General features: G+C 51.4%; 2 long non-coding RNA genes across 7 annotated transcripts in view; one reads left to right on the plus strand and one right to left on the minus strand.

The window, feature by feature from the left end:
* Positions 1-3783: 3783 nt before the first annotated feature.
* LOC138923186 (uncharacterized) overlaps positions 3784-15024 on the minus strand; it is a 175843-nt gene continuing 164602 nt past the window's right edge. For all 6 annotated transcript variants that reach the window (XR_011436455.1, XR_011436453.1, XR_011436452.1 and 3 more), the window contains 3 exons: positions 6970-7143; positions 6073-6138; positions 3784-4548 (listed from right to left, as the gene is read on the minus strand). This is a non-coding gene — a long non-coding RNA (uncharacterized lncRNA). The remainder of the gene's footprint in view (positions 4549-6072; positions 6139-6969; positions 7144-15024) is intronic.
* LOC138923188 (uncharacterized) lies at positions 9735-10614 on the plus strand. The gene is made up of 2 exons (XR_011436459.1): positions 9735-9824; positions 10361-10614. It is a non-coding gene; the product is annotated as an uncharacterized lncRNA (long non-coding RNA).

Consider the following 15024-nt stretch of genomic DNA (forward strand, 5'->3'; position numbering starts at 1 on the left):
CAAACACATCTGCTGAAAATCATCTACGTGAAAAAACCTTCTGTAAACTGAAGAGTACAGTGCACATGTGATCTGTCTGGGCAACCGAGGAGAAAACAGACCCCCTCCTCCAAAGAGTGCCTGTCTCATCCCCTGAAATGTATGCTTGGGTACCAGACCTCAGGCGCTGGCCCCTGGCTCACGCTCCCCCTTGTTCTCTTTGCGCATGCCTTGTCTTTCTGCACGGCTAGAGATGAAGGGTCAAGGCTCTGGGAGAAAGCCCAGAGGCCAGGAGGAAATATACGTCTGAGCGGCCTCTCTCAGAGCTGGTCGATGCAGGAGCCCTCTGCCAGGCCATCGCCAGGGCTGGAGTCAGGGCAGGCCTGGGGGAAACAGACAGGGCGCTCCTAGGAAGAACCCAAGGGACAGACACTTGCCTGGGGAGAGCCTGGGCCATTTCACAAAGGAGAATGAGCCTTGAGACCATCCGCTGGGAGGAACATTTAACTGCGGGCCTCTGGCCTAACCCAAGAGGGACAGCAGCCAAGGAAGGAGACCCGGCTGGTCATTGGAGGCCAGAAAAGGGGCCCTCACTCAGCTGGGAAGGCAGCCTCCTGAAGCCCGGGGGCCGCACCCACCGCACCAGATCCTTGGACAACAAAAGGAGCCGGCCAGCCACCTTTGGGCTGCTGGGGGCCCAGGGCCTGAGACAAGTGCGAGGAGGAGCGCTATTCTGTCCATAAACATCTCAATAGCGTGATTAACTGAGCATCGCAAATTGTAACCCCTTCCTTTAATGCACTTTCCCTGAATTACCGCGCGGAGCCGGCGGCCGAGGAGCCGTACAAATTGCTGGAATGGGCAGTTAAGCGGGGAGGTCGGAGGTTAAACGAACACGGTTGTTTATGAAGACACAGCCCGAATCCATTTGCATTTTAATATTCTCTCAGTGAGACGGAAAGCCACTTTGCGGACAGCTTGTTTGGAAATCCCATTAACGGGTTATTTATGGGGCTCGTGGCTGCGTGACCCTTGCCCTTGTTTTGTTAAACATGAACCAGACATGAATCAGACGGGCAGCGGGCTAGCTGCTATTGTTTCCCGTAGCACGAAATGTCATCCGATTCAATTATTCTGAGGCTGACACTTTCTGAATTATCACCCTCATAATGCTCAATTTTCCCTTTTTTCCCCTTTGGTCAACCTGATTATTTCTGTCTTTGTAGAAAGCTGACTCTCAGAGCAGCCATTTCACTGCCATTGGCTGTCCAGGGGGCTGGGGACGCCGCAGTCCAGGGCTGGATGTGGCCCTGGGAGGCTGCCAGCCTGGGGGACGGATGTTCAGGTGGCACTGGGAAGGGACCGACATGCTGGACTGCCGGCAGCCTCCGCACCCTGCTTTCTGGTCGGGGAACCAGCTCTGCGGCCTTGCACTTCCTTGAGAACTGAATTCTTGGGCTCTGTTGCCCAGGTCTCTGAAAAAGCCTTTTGATCAACACTGAAATCGATTTCTCTGAAAAAATGGACTGGAAACTTATCGTAAAGGAAAAAAGAGAAAAGCCAAGGAATATTCTGGCACTTGAGGTTCTTCATGAAAGTGTTAGTAGATTAAAAAGGCATGTAGGGCCTAAAGGCAGAATCTTCTTTTAACCTCAATGATATGGGGTAGGGGGCAGCGGGAAGTACTCAGAAAAGTGGGGAAGCACCCAGTGCAGAGTTTAGTCTCGTGCTCAAATATTCGCCATGTGGAGACAAATTCGTCAGTTCTGTGGTATACTTGCCTTAAAATGGATGTCATTTTAAAAATGAGGGATCCTGGTGTCCTGGACCCCAAGATCAGGCCTATGGCCTGGGGCCCTCTCTCCCCAGCACTTTCTGACCCCAGCACCATGGGCACAGGAAGAGCCAGCAAGAACATCCCACGGGCATGGTACCCGAGGCCTCTCTCTGGTTCGGGAAACCAAGAGCCTGTCCACCTGGCCAGAGCTCTGCTGCTCAGCCCCACAGTCCAGTCCCGCGCAGGAAAGACTTGCTGGTCTGCTAGGCCCGAGAGCCAGAGCTGGGTGCTGGCAGAGGGGTGGAAATGGGTGCCCGTCACCTGTCCACTCTCCTGTCATCAAAGTTCTTATTTCAGAGCAAGGAAGGACTTCAAAGGGCATCCCAAAATACTGGGACACCGTGACCCAGGGAAAGGGACAGAAGGAGCTCCAGTTTACAGTGTGCTAGGGAAAGAGCTGAGACACGAACATAGAGCTTACCTCCTTGGTGGGGCCCCTGGAATGACACAGACACTGGCGTGGCACCTGTCTGTCTGGAATAAAAGAAAAGCTAGAGCCCAGGGAGGAGTCTTGGGCAGGGCCGGGAATAAGAACGCCAGCAGCATGGCAGCAGGTGCTGTGTCTCTAGCCCGCCGCCCCACCACCTGGCTTTCCCTGCCTGGGGCCTTTCTCTGGCTTCTGGAGCCCACTTTGACAACTTCCAGATAGAGGCCAGAAATGCCAGGAAATTAAAACCTCCTGGAGCAGCACCCCCGTGAATGACGTTTGGCCTTTGGTGTATACATACCCCAGCTCAGTCACCCATCGTGCAGCCGAACTCTAAGATGTGTTCTCTATGCTGCTCCCAGAGTTCCTCTGGGTCCAGTTGCCCACAGAGGTGGCTGCCTTGCCTTGGGCATCTCGTGTCCCCTCCCCCCACCCTTCACCTGGTATTCAGGTCATCTTCTGGGGGATCCCAAACTAAGACGGTTATCCTATCTGAGGGCTTCCTACATGTCAGGCTCTTAATTTGCATCTCCTCTCAAATGAGCCATGAAATAGGTACTATTATGACTCCATTTGCAGATGGACAAAACAGAGGATAGAAAGTTAAGTTCTTGTTCAGGGTCACAGACCTGATTGCTGGCAGGGCTAGCACTCTAATCCAAGCAACAAGACCCCAAAATCTGTGCACCTAACCATTTCACTAGACAGTAGGTCCAGGGTCACAGCACTTGAAGGGGGTGGGCCCCATTGTCTGGGGGGCATCTGAGCTCAGCAGTTGGACCACTCAAGGCTGCACCCACAGGGGGTCAACCCAGGGAGGGCATGTGTGGGCCCCGCCCTCGGTGCCCAGGTGTGGGGACTGCCTAGGGAGCACCTGCATCTCCTTGGGAACTCTGTTCCCACCACTTTCTGCAAAAGCCTTTTGACCAAGTTTAAAATAGATTTCTCCTTATGAATTGGCCGTCTGAGGAATTCTCTTCCAGCGGTTAATTCAATCTTAATAGAAGCTGATTTTTTTCTCCCAGAAGAAAAGGGAACAATACATCTTTAGAACGGGTTTATAAGTGTCATGATTTTTCTACTAATTTACACTGCATTCTCTGCTTTAAAATGTGAAATTACCTCATTGTGTCTTTGAATATCCTCCGCGCTTGGGCCTGAAATTAAGCTCGCCGTAAAGAAGCCTAAATGACCACAATTTGCTGTGTGAAATGCCCTGATTGCAAGTGCCATCCTGAGCCCCAGCACAGCCCGGCTCACTCTCTCTTGCTGATTGCCCTTCCCCGGCGCCTGTGCCAGATACACCTGGTGCTACCTGCCTCGTGGGGAGGGGTGGCGGGGGAGTCACAGCGGGCAGATCTCCTGTCCCTGCAAGCAGACGTTGCCCCCCACCCCCCACCTCCCAGGAACAAAAGAGCATACACTACCTGCTCAGTCACCAGAACTTGTGTTGGGTAAACAGGGTGGCCCTGTTACCGCACAGAATTGGGGTTCTCTGCCTGATGCACATAAACAAGCTAATTAATTATGCATCAGCCTTCGGGGGAGAAATCAGCTTTTATTCTGCGAGATCAGTCTGCAGGAAGGCAGGGAGCTCGCGCCCTCAGATCTGTCTCCCAGATTCAGGATTTGGGGTGAAATTTAAGAGGTTAGGGAGAACCGGCTGGCACACGGAAACACTGGTGGGACAGGTTTTGATCAGTGGGCTTCAAGCATTTAGGGTAAGGTTTTCAACGTTTATGACAGGATGGGGAAGGAATTTAAACACCGGCTCTTCCTGAAGGAGGGCTAAGAGTCCAACTTTCAAGTTCTGGTCGTGTCCAGTCCTTGGGTTCTGTGGGAAGGACAATCTTTGGTCTGGATGTCATTTCAGACCACGATTTCTTCTTTTGCACATGCCCTGGCTACGTGACTTTGCAGTTTTTCTGAAAGACAATTCTTAATCACTCTGTTGATAAGAGATGAGGTCAGTTGAATGGGTCCTAGAGGGCCCACGGCTACAGCCCCATGATAGACGTGGTCCGTATGTCACCAGGGCGCTCTTAACCAATGTCTTATAGCCAGCACAAGTTTTTCAAACGCTCAATGACACCATGATTGTCCCTCATCTGTTGCTCTGTGGTCCCCAGCTCGTAGCATCTCCTGAGAAGATTCAGTGTCATCAGGTTCCAGGCCCTTGAGGCACCGGCCCTTGGGCACTGTAAGGTCTGGAATCAGACTCCCCGAGTTCAAATATAAGCAGTACCACTTGTCTGTGCAACTTTGGGCAAGTCACTTCGCTTTTCTGCGTCTCGGTTTTCCTCACCTGTAAGGCGGAGACAGTAATATTACATACAGTTAACACAGTTGTCAATAGGATTGACAGAATGTAGTTACCACGTCTGGCTATGCTGGATACTCAGTAAAAAAATATTCATGGGTATTTCAAGCCACATATTCAGGTATGCAATAATTTTAGCTTTATTTTTCTATAATGCACACTAATGTCTACTCCAAGTGGATAAGTTTCCATGTAATTAAAAAGATTCTCATTTGGGGGAAAAATAAGTTGACCTGGGAGTGTCAAGAAGCTGAGGTTGGCCCAACACATCCACTTCGTCCCAAGTGTCTAGAAGCAGACACCCCTGCTCCCTGCTTCTAGTTTCCAGGTGGGGATTCCAGACTCCCATCCTGAGATCCGGGTAACCTCAAACTCAGCGCCAGACCTCTACCTGTGCTCCTGTTCTTGGGCAGCTGCCCCTCCTCCATCCAGCTATTCCCCAAAGACCAGCCGATCCCTCTGAGCTCCGGGGGCTTTCTAACCATTTTAGTTTCAGAAACAAAGGGGCTTCAGCTCCAAGGTCCTGGGGCAGCAGAGAGCAGATTCACCCCCCTGCCCCTCCTCCTGTCCCAGCTGGTACCCAAGGCTGAATCCTGGAATCAAAGACTCAGGGAACATCAGAATGGGAGAGGCTTTAGTTAGTGTGTTAGTTTCCTAGAACTGCTGTGACAACGTACCACAGACTGAGTGGCTTAAGTAACAGAAATGTATTGTCACAGTTCTGGAGGCTGGAAGTTCAAGAGTTGGTTGCTTCTGAGGGCTGTGAGGACAAGTCTGTTGCGTGCCTCTCTCCTAGCTTCTGGTGGTTTGCTGGATCTCTTTGGTGCTGCTTGGCTTGCAGATGCAGCACCCTGATCTCTGCCTGAGTTTACACATGGTGTTCTCCCTGCGTGCCTGTCTGTACTCGAGTGTCCCTTTCTTATGAGGATACCAACGGTATTGGATGAGGCCTCACTCTGATGACTTCATTTTAACTTGATCGCCTCTGTAGAGGCCCTATTTCCAAATAAGATCACATTCTGAGATACTGTTGGGTCTAGGACTTCAACATATGAATTTTGGGGGAATGCAATTCAACCCATAACAGCTAGCCACCCCCTTAATTTCATAGATGAGGATGCCAATGGGCAAGGGGGAAAGAGCTCACCAAGGTCAACCAGCAACTTGGTTACAGAGGTGAGAGTCCAATTCCAGACTCTCGTACCTGTGTTCTATCTCCGAACTCTTGACAGCATCAGCCCAGGGGAGGTTAGAGAGGCCTAAAAGAAAAGACTTGGCCATGATCCAATAGGGCTGACAGTGACCACATCTCTTACGGGTCCCATCCAGACCCAAGAGCTGGGCCATGCATCCCAGCTCCAAGCTGAGTGTTCCTAATGGTCAATCAGACCATACCAAAGAGCTTTTTAACAAACATGATTCATCTTATTCCGGTGCCAGCAATGGGACTGGCTCACACACAGGGAACGCAGACCCTAAATGCCGTCTTAAAATGATTTTAATGCTCACCGTCGAGTGCCAAAGCTCGGGTCTCCCGTCTCCACCACAGCCCATCTTGACATGGGAGTTGGGATCCTGAAAGGCAATTTTGTTAATGCTACTGGGAGGAGCATGCAGGTCTGGAAGCTCATCCATCATCTTAACACGCTTCAGGATGGACTGGGAAGATAAAGCTTTCATCTTCTCTGCCAGGGGGAGCCTCTTCAATTAGGCTCTGAGGGATGAAGGGGAGGGTGGGAGCAGGAACAGTGCCCTGAGGGTGGAGGGAAGGAGACGCAAATTCCTCCTGTGCAGAAGAGCCGGGGTATTAGGGGGTTGGCCCAGGCCCTCCATCCCATAAAATAAGGAAGCGCAATGTGGAAAATGAGGGGTGGGGTCTGCCCCAGCTCTGGTGGGGGAGGCACAGGGTCTGAGTTTCAGAGCAGTCCTTGGGAGAGTGAGCAGAGGAGACAGGAAATGATAACAGTGGGGGAAAGTGTCTGCCTTCAAGGCACCCAGAGTTCACTGGGGCCCCTTCCCGCAGGAAATTGATGGGTGAGGAGGGGGCTCTGCCTTAAGAAATCCACTAGCCCCAGCCCCCTCAGAGACGTCCCTAGTCTCAGGGAAGGAGGCAGGGCTGGGAGCAGGTGACAGCTCAGAGTCCCCCTGCTGAAGGGGGATGCCCCGCTGACTGGCTGCAGAGAGAAAAAACTCTAGACCACTGAGGTGGGGATGGAGAGGTGATAGATTACAGCAACAGGGCGCAATGGCTTTTTAAGAATGCCCCTGCCCCTCTGTCACTCTCCCCTCAGCCCACAGACCTGCAGGAGAAACCCCCGTCCTTGCCCAGTTCGTCACAGCCAGTCTAGACACGCAGGAAGTCAGGCCCAGCTCCCCAGGCCGCCCCACCTAGTCCATGGCCCTTACCTCACCCCATGGTCACCGGAACTTCCACAGAAGGGATGAGCAGAAGCCTTCTCTCTCTTCTTGTTTCTCTTGAGTGCAACCCCCTCTCCAGGATGTGGACCAGGGGAGGACACAGCTGTGCCACAAAGAGAGGCCGCCAGAATCAGAAGCTCCCAGGGGTGGGCTCAGGTGCACCTGAAGCAAGGCAGGAGGACATCTTCAGAGGAGGAGTTAAGGAAAAAGCAGTGTTTACCTAAACTTGAACTTGGGGCACAGTATTTGTCCTGCCACTTATGTCTTTATTCTGACACGTTATCACCCGCCATGGCTGGACTCTCCCAGAGTCAATTGATTATTGATCAAGCTGCCAACAAATCGACTAGGGATTTGCTGGGCAGTAACCACTAGGTACTCAGTGGGCCTTGCCTGCTGCCAGTCAGCCGAGAAACATTTATTGAAACTCTCCAGTAATAATAATAACAGTAATAATAACAATATTGGCAGCGACTATTTATCAAGCACTTACTATGGGTTCTAAATGCTTTACATGTTCTAATTCCATCTCCCAGCTCTCTCTGCCTCCTGTTTAAGCTCCAGTGATACCCATCTGCCTTCCATGTTGCTTCATATCTCACACCCAGGCTGCTCCCTGCCCAGAGCCCGGCCCATCCTTCTTCTCATTCTGCAGATGTCAGCTCAGGGTCACCTCCTCAGGAAGCTCACCTGAGCCCCGCCTTGAGCCCAGAGTCCCTCCTACATGTCCCCAACTGCACCCAGCTGAGAAGGCAAATGGAGTCTTGACATCCCTGCGGCTTCACCCAGGGCAGACATTGCTAATGGATCATGACACTTTCCGAGAACTTTCTGGGCTCAGTGGGAAATGCCTGACGTGAGTGCACCAAGGGCGAGACTAAGTCAGGCAACTGCTGTGCAGAGCTTAGCATAATACCTGGCTCACGGTAGTGCATTCAGCACTGTCGCATTAGTGTGTCCCGACCCTGCCTGCCCCCAGTCCCACCATGGTCCACATCTGTCACCTTCTTGGGATGGGTGGGTTTGGGGAAAGAAGGAATTAACAGATCAAGAACAGAACAAGAAGAGAGGGACCATTTCCAGAGAAGAATGTAAACTAATAAAAGCAGGGGGACGAATGGTCTACATCCTCTGCCTGCCACTAGGGGCGGGAGTGTATCCGTGCTTGAGTCAGAACAAGAGACAGGGTTTCTTGGAAGGATGGGAGAGGAGGCCAGGATGGGGCATGCGGTTGAGTTTTTCTGTTTCCTAAACCTCAATAATGTAACTATTGCTTCTGGATCCTTTATCCTCCACCCAGCACTGCACAAAGTCCCTTACAGCCACATGCTCACTCTCCATGGAGTTCATATTATTATCCCCAGTTTACCAGTGGGGAAACTGAGGCCCCGAAGGAGTTTTTCATCAAACATGGCACTGGGATTCAAACAGGGGGCTTCCTCACTCCAAAGCCTGGCCTCTTCCCCAATGCACACGCCTCCTTTCTGCAGGGTGATGGCTAGCCTTTGAAATAAAATCTGTGCGAGGCAGTGGGGGCGTGGGGGCTGCCCAACAAGCGACAGGGTAACATGGAGGAGGGTGGGGGCTGGCCGAATGAAAAAACAGGCCCTAAAGGTTTCATAAGGGCATATGTAGATAAGAAATAAAATTGTTCTAAAAAAACAAATAAACGCAGGCAACTAAATAGCATCTGCCTGCCCAACACCTCATTTCTTTCTGTTCAACTGGATTTCATCCTCCTCACCCCCACCCTTGGCCTGAGGGCCCATTCAGAGTTGCCTAGAAAGAGGGAGGAAGGGCAAGAGGCTCCCTCATCTCAGGATTCGCCCGGTCTAGGTGACCCGGAGTCTCCTGTTTTCTGAAGACAGAAGCTGCTCCCTTGTGTTCTATGTAAATGAGCTGTTTGTCAATGTGCATCCGTAATGGGGGAGCTGTCAGGTCGGGCTGGGGATTGGCTGGGATGGAGTAGGACAATGGATTCCATGCTCTGGGGTCAGGCCTGGGGGGAGGGGACCGTGGGGCTCAGGAGGCAGGGAGAGAAGGAGCCAGATGCTGGGTGGGCATGAGCGGGGTCAGGGAGCGGGGGTGTGAGGCCCAACCCAGAGCTTGGCTGAGACCTGGAGCCTCAGGCACAGAGGTGACAAGGAGCTGGGAGCCTGTGCTGACAGCTGGGGTAGGGGGGGTGCCATGTGCCAGGGTAAAGAGGAGAGGCCTGGGGCTCCTGGGCAGCTGGGGCACCCCCTGGGTGCCAGGAAAAGGCCTCAGGGCAGCCTCAGAGCAGCCGCAGTGGAAATTGGCAGGGAAGACTCTCCCGCATCAAGGGCCGTGTGTTAACCGTGGCGCTGTGACCCAGGGGCCCTGCGTGGTCCGCGCCAGCAGGAAGTGGCCTGCTCTGGCCTCACAAAGCATGATAAGGATCAGCACAGCTCCTGATACATATCATTCTCAAGAAATAGTAGTGTTGATATTTAAGACTTTAATTTCAAACAAAAGTAAAACCACTCCAGTCAACTTGAGTAGAAAGGAAGAATTTATTATAAGGTCTTGGACTATCTCCTGGACCCCAAGTGGGGAATAGAGCCAGCACAGGCCCCTCTCCATTCTCAGCAGGGCTCCTTATATCTCGTTTCTGCAGACCAGCTCCTTCCGCTTCTTTGGCACATGGTGGAAGGTGCCGCCCTGCAGCCCCTGAATTCACAGGTTGGAATTTCTGCCCCTTGCAGAACCTCGCCAGGTTCTCAATTCCAAATTCCAATTCCAAAGGATCTGGAGAGGACATGGGATTGGCCAGCTTAGATCAGCGGTTCCTTCTGGTCTATCAGTCATGGCAGGGGAGAATAGAGGTTGGGTAGTAGTCATTCATTTACTCAATCATCCATTCATTTGACAAAAGATTTATGGAGCACCTACCATGGTGCTGGGGTAACAGAAACAGTCCTGCCCTCGGGGGGCTTACATTCTAGCTCAGGGAAGACAAGCAAGAAACAGCCAACTAAACATGAAGTTGTCAGGACAGCACGGCAGGGTAAAGAGAGAGAGTGTTGGGGAGGGTGTAGGAAATAAAGTGCTCTTTTAAGTAAGATGACCAGAGAAGGGCTCACAGATAAAGTGACATCTGACAAGGGACCTGAAGGGAATTAAGGAAACAGGCAGTCAGATATGCGAGAGAAGAGCTCTTCAGGCAGAGAAAAGCAGGTACCAAGGAGGGCGGGCGTGGCGGGACCGAGGAAAGGCACGGAGCTCAGTGTTCCTGGACCAGTAAGCCATGTGGGGAGTGGAAGGAGCAGGGTCAGATTGGATGGGGTCTGTGGGCCACTGGGAGGAGGAAACCGTGGGGATTCTGAGCCAAGGAATGGAGTAATCTGACTTTGCTTCTCAGGGTGTCTCAGGGCCTCCTGCGCGACCCCAAATCCTCTTGGTCGCGGCCTCTAGCATCCTTGACTCCTCCTTCTGCCTCAGCTGCTACCACATTGACGGGCTCTCCAGGTGGGCGACGTTCAGCACAGCTTCAGGGACCTTGCAGCTCTGCAGCCAGAGAACTCCTCCAGGGCCCCAGGGCCCACAGAGCACGATAAGGCTGGACGCAGCTCCTGACATATACAGCGATGCTCAATAAACAGTAGCGTGCCCTGAGTCCCCTGACCTCCCTCCACTTCTGCACCCGGAGGAAAATGTCACACCAAAACGCATGGTTTCTGATTTCTTCAGGGTCACTGAAGGGATGGGTGACACCATCCAGAAGTGCAGCAGAGTTGACATCCCATGAGGCAAACGTTGACACGGGATGGGAGGGATCCTGAGGATCAATTGCCTCCCTACCCCCTCCCATCACTAGATGTTCACCAGTCTGCTCAGACAGCATGTGTGGTCCTGCACAGAAGAAGATATACCTGAGACCATCAGCCACACCTGTCACAAAGCTGTGTTTTGCGAAGTTCAGCCTTGCATTTCCCGGTGTCTGCTCTCCCCATCTCCCTGCCTCACTCTCCACTTTCCTCACTCCTGTGACCACTGGATCACACTCTCCATTAGCGTGATAAGACAAGCTTTTTCCTTGGGCTCTGCTTTCTGGGAACCAGGCCTAAGGCAGTTGGTACTAAGCATGGTCCTAGAGAGCAGATCGTCAAGATGGGACGTAGGAGCTGGGTTGCCCATCTATCTGAAGACAGTAGGGACCACTTTGCCGTGGAGAGTGGAGTGATGATCACCTCTGGCATGCAGGGCTCCACATACACTGAACTTTAACCTGTGGTTAACGAAATAAGGCACGGCAGGAAGGGGAGGCATTGGGATATGGCGTGGCTTTGGGCCTTGATCAGTCTGGAGGAAATCATAATGGGAAGGATGGTGGTGAGGGCTGGCTGCTTTCAAAGGCTTGAAAGCCTGGCAAAAATAAAATGGTGGACCCAGGGAAGCTAACTGACAACTTAAGGTATGTTTTGAAAGGCAGAAGGTCCCTTGGCATCTTTAAAGGATGAAGCCACAGGGCTGAAAACTGGACCCAGGGTTTGCTTATTAAAGGGCAGACCTGCAAAGGAGATGAATGCATAGTCTCACAAGTATCCTTAAAGTCTGTGGCAGGGAAAGAGTGGGACCCTGAATGTCAGATGAGCACATTTGTGGACACAAGCCTAAAAATCTTGAACCTCAAATTCTCCCTGAGCCTTCTGTGCCAGAAGCAGCAGCCCACCCACCTCTGCTGGTGGAGAACAGCTTCCCTCTCCTGGAGACCATGCGATGACACCACCCCAGGCAGAGTGAGCTGAAAAGGTAAGGTGGTCTTCAGAAAGTAGCATGCTTGGATTCAGAGGATACAGTTACCGTTAAAGGCAAGCATGAATGTAGGACCTTGGGACTGAGAGGTGGAGAGAAGATGTGAGAAAGGAGGTCCAGGAAGTGAGAGCCAGGCTGCTGGAAGAATTATCTCTGTGTACACTGAGGTCACCAAGTATGGTGATGGCGCAGTGTTGGGGAAACAGTGGACCAGGATTTTCAAATCTTCATGGAATGAGAGTGAGGGGGATGACTAGGGGTCCATAGAGGACTGGAACGGGGAGGAGCATCAAAGGGTTTGATGGCATGACTTCAGAGCAGCGGTTTGCAGAGAACACATGAGAAGGAACAATCGGAAAGTGCCGATGAAGAGCCAGGAGCATCCTCCTCCCACCTGCCAGGCCTGGTCAAGGGCTGCGGTTGAACAAGGAAGGCACCGCTGGAGAGGCTGCGGGGGAAGTGGTGTTCTCGGAGGGAAGCACAGTTTCCCCTTGGGTAAGAAGGTGAAGGGGATGGTTCTGGGACGAAGGTGAGGATACAGGGTGTCTGAGGACTAACCACAGAAAGCGCAGTGGAAGAAGTTCACGAGGAAGGAAGGAGAGGGTCGGAGTCTTATTGGTGGACGTACGGAGCCAAATGAAGATTAGAGGGCAGAGGCTGAGGGGTAAACTGGGAGTTTGGGGATTTTTGTGATGATTACCATGAAAAAGGATAAACAGCATGGGGTTAGTGGGTGGGCTCCAAGGCTGATGGTGTGGCGAGCGTTGGGAAAGGAAGGGAAGAGGGCTTTCAGGAAAACGGGGCTCCAGGGGCCCTTCTTTACTCTTGCCAAACACGTGCCAGCCTGGCTGCTAGGACCCAAGCCCGAGGATCAGAGGGAAGAGAGGGAAGATTCCAGAGAAAGTGTGGTTAATTAGGACCTGGTGGGACCTGGGCTCAAATCCTCACTCTGCCTTAGCTGGGTGATCTTGTGCAAGTCCTTGAACCTCTCTGAGCCTGTTTCCTCTTCCATAAAATGGAGGGGTAATACCTACCTCATGGAATCTTTGCGAGGATTCTATGAGATGGGGCATGAGGAGCCCTGAGCACAGAGCTTAACTCATGCCAAGCCCTCAGGAAGACGAGCTATTTATCTAAAGGGGCTGCACACTTGGACCATTCTGGTCCAGAACCTCGACTGCAAATCTCAGAAGGTCTCCCCAGTCCCGAACCCTCTTTCCTCCGCAGCGTCTGGTGGAGCTGTTTGGACCTCAAATATTTATTTTAAAAATGGACGAGCTGAGAAGGGATGGAACCCACATTGTGGAACGAACTACATACCATTTTCTAAAATGTTAATTTCTGCACAAATGCAGAAATGGCACACTCCCAACGCTCTATAGAATGGGTCTGAAGTCAATCCCTGGCTCACTGAGGTCCTATTAAACCCCTGAAATAGACGGGACTGAGCTGACAGTCTCCAGCCTCTGAGGATGCTGCTTTGTATTTAGTATGGATCCATTCTGGACCAATCACTTCCTTATATCAAGATTTGTTGATTCTTCGATCATATTTATTGAGTGCCTACTGTATGCTGGGAGTTGTAGCAGGTAGTTCTGTTAGGAAAACAGAAACCACTGGAGGAATTCCAAGGAAGAGGTGGCTTACAAAACCTTTGGAAAGACACACATTAATGATGAAACCCACTGTTACATCTTAGGAAGTTGCATGAAACAAGGAAATTGCCAAAATGGCTGTAGGACTCAGGGACTAAGGTGTATGGTTTGCAAGAAAACATCCAGAGGCCACAGCAACCATCTCAATTTACCAAAGCCCAGGCATCAGCCCGTTGCTGCTGGAGGAACAAGAATATAGATTCTGCTTTTCTTCCACCTTCCAAATCTTATAGGTGTGCCACTGGCGGAATCAAACCTGGAGTCATTCTGTGCACGGGGGTTCTGGAAAATGTGGTTCCCAAGCTTCTAGCCCTCATGGTTCCCAAGTTTCTAGCCCTCATGACACAAGAGTGTGCAAAGAAGAGGGGAGGTGGTACTGACTGATAATCCAGCATAGCTCTATGGGGAAGACAGGCATTGAACAAACCAAATTTAGTATATGTAATACCATTAAGGAATGTAATGAAGACAAATCCGGGAAGGGGAGAGAGATTAACTGGGATGTTCTCTGTGTTAGGGTGGTAAGGGACATGAATAAAGTGAGGAAGCCTGTGGACATCTAGGGACATAATGTTCCATGCAGAGGGACAGCAGGTGCAAAAGCACTAAGTCAGAGGGATTTTTGACCTGTTCAAGAAACAGCAAGACCACGGTGGACAGAGCAAGGGAAGTGAGGGGCACAGGGCTGGATGCACAGGGCCTTGTAGGCCATGGTAAGCATTTTTCTTAAAACATGAGAGGATGACATTCAAGCAAAAGAGCGGTAAGATCTGACTTAGGTTTTAACAGAACCACTCTGGCTGCTGTGTGAGAGTTGGGCACGGGGCAACAGGGAAAATGGAGGGATGGATTCCAATGCAAAGGCTACTGCAATAGTCCAGGGATAATGTTGGTGATTAGACCAGGGGAGTAGTAGAAGAGGTGGTGAGAAAAGGTCAGATTCAGGATTTATTTCAAACATAGAGCTGAGGGATTTGCTGATGGATGGGAGGTCAGGGCATGAAAGAAACGTGGGAGTCAAGAATGACTACAAGATTTTTGGCCTGAGCACTTGAGTGACTAGTGGTCCCATTTACTGAGGTGGGCAGCTCTGGGGAAGAGGGAATGGGGGGCAGATGGAAATAAAATGTCTCATCCTGACATGTTCAGTTAATATCCCTTTTACACATCCAACTGAAGACGTGAGGTAAGAAACTGAATACACAGGTATGGAATTCAGGGGACATTTCAGAGCCAAGGAAAGACACTTGAGAGTCATCAGCCAACAGATGATATTTAAAGCCACAAGACAGGACGCAGCCACCCAGGGAGTGAACGTTGACACACGAGAAGAGGTGGAGGACCGAGCCCCAAGATTGATATCAATGGCAGATTTCTCAGTCTCTCTAGCTGTAATTGCTCCAAAGTCATGCTTAAAGCCAGCGTCCATCAGCTCTTCCTTAGATCAGTTCACAGCCCTGTGTAATACTGAACAAGCCCTGGGGTTCCTACTCTTCCAGGAGTAGATCTGTGCCAGCCAGCTACTGGTTTGCTCTAGATCCATCCCCACCCTTCTCTGATCTGCCCAGAATCTCAAGAGACTACATTTCCCAGGCTCCTCCACCCTCTAGCTTTC

Source organism: Equus caballus, chromosome 2 (assembly GCF_041296265.1).
Source record: "Equus caballus isolate H_3958 breed thoroughbred chromosome 2, TB-T2T, whole genome shotgun sequence".
Lineage (NCBI taxonomy): Eukaryota > Metazoa > Chordata > Mammalia > Perissodactyla > Equidae > Equus > Equus caballus.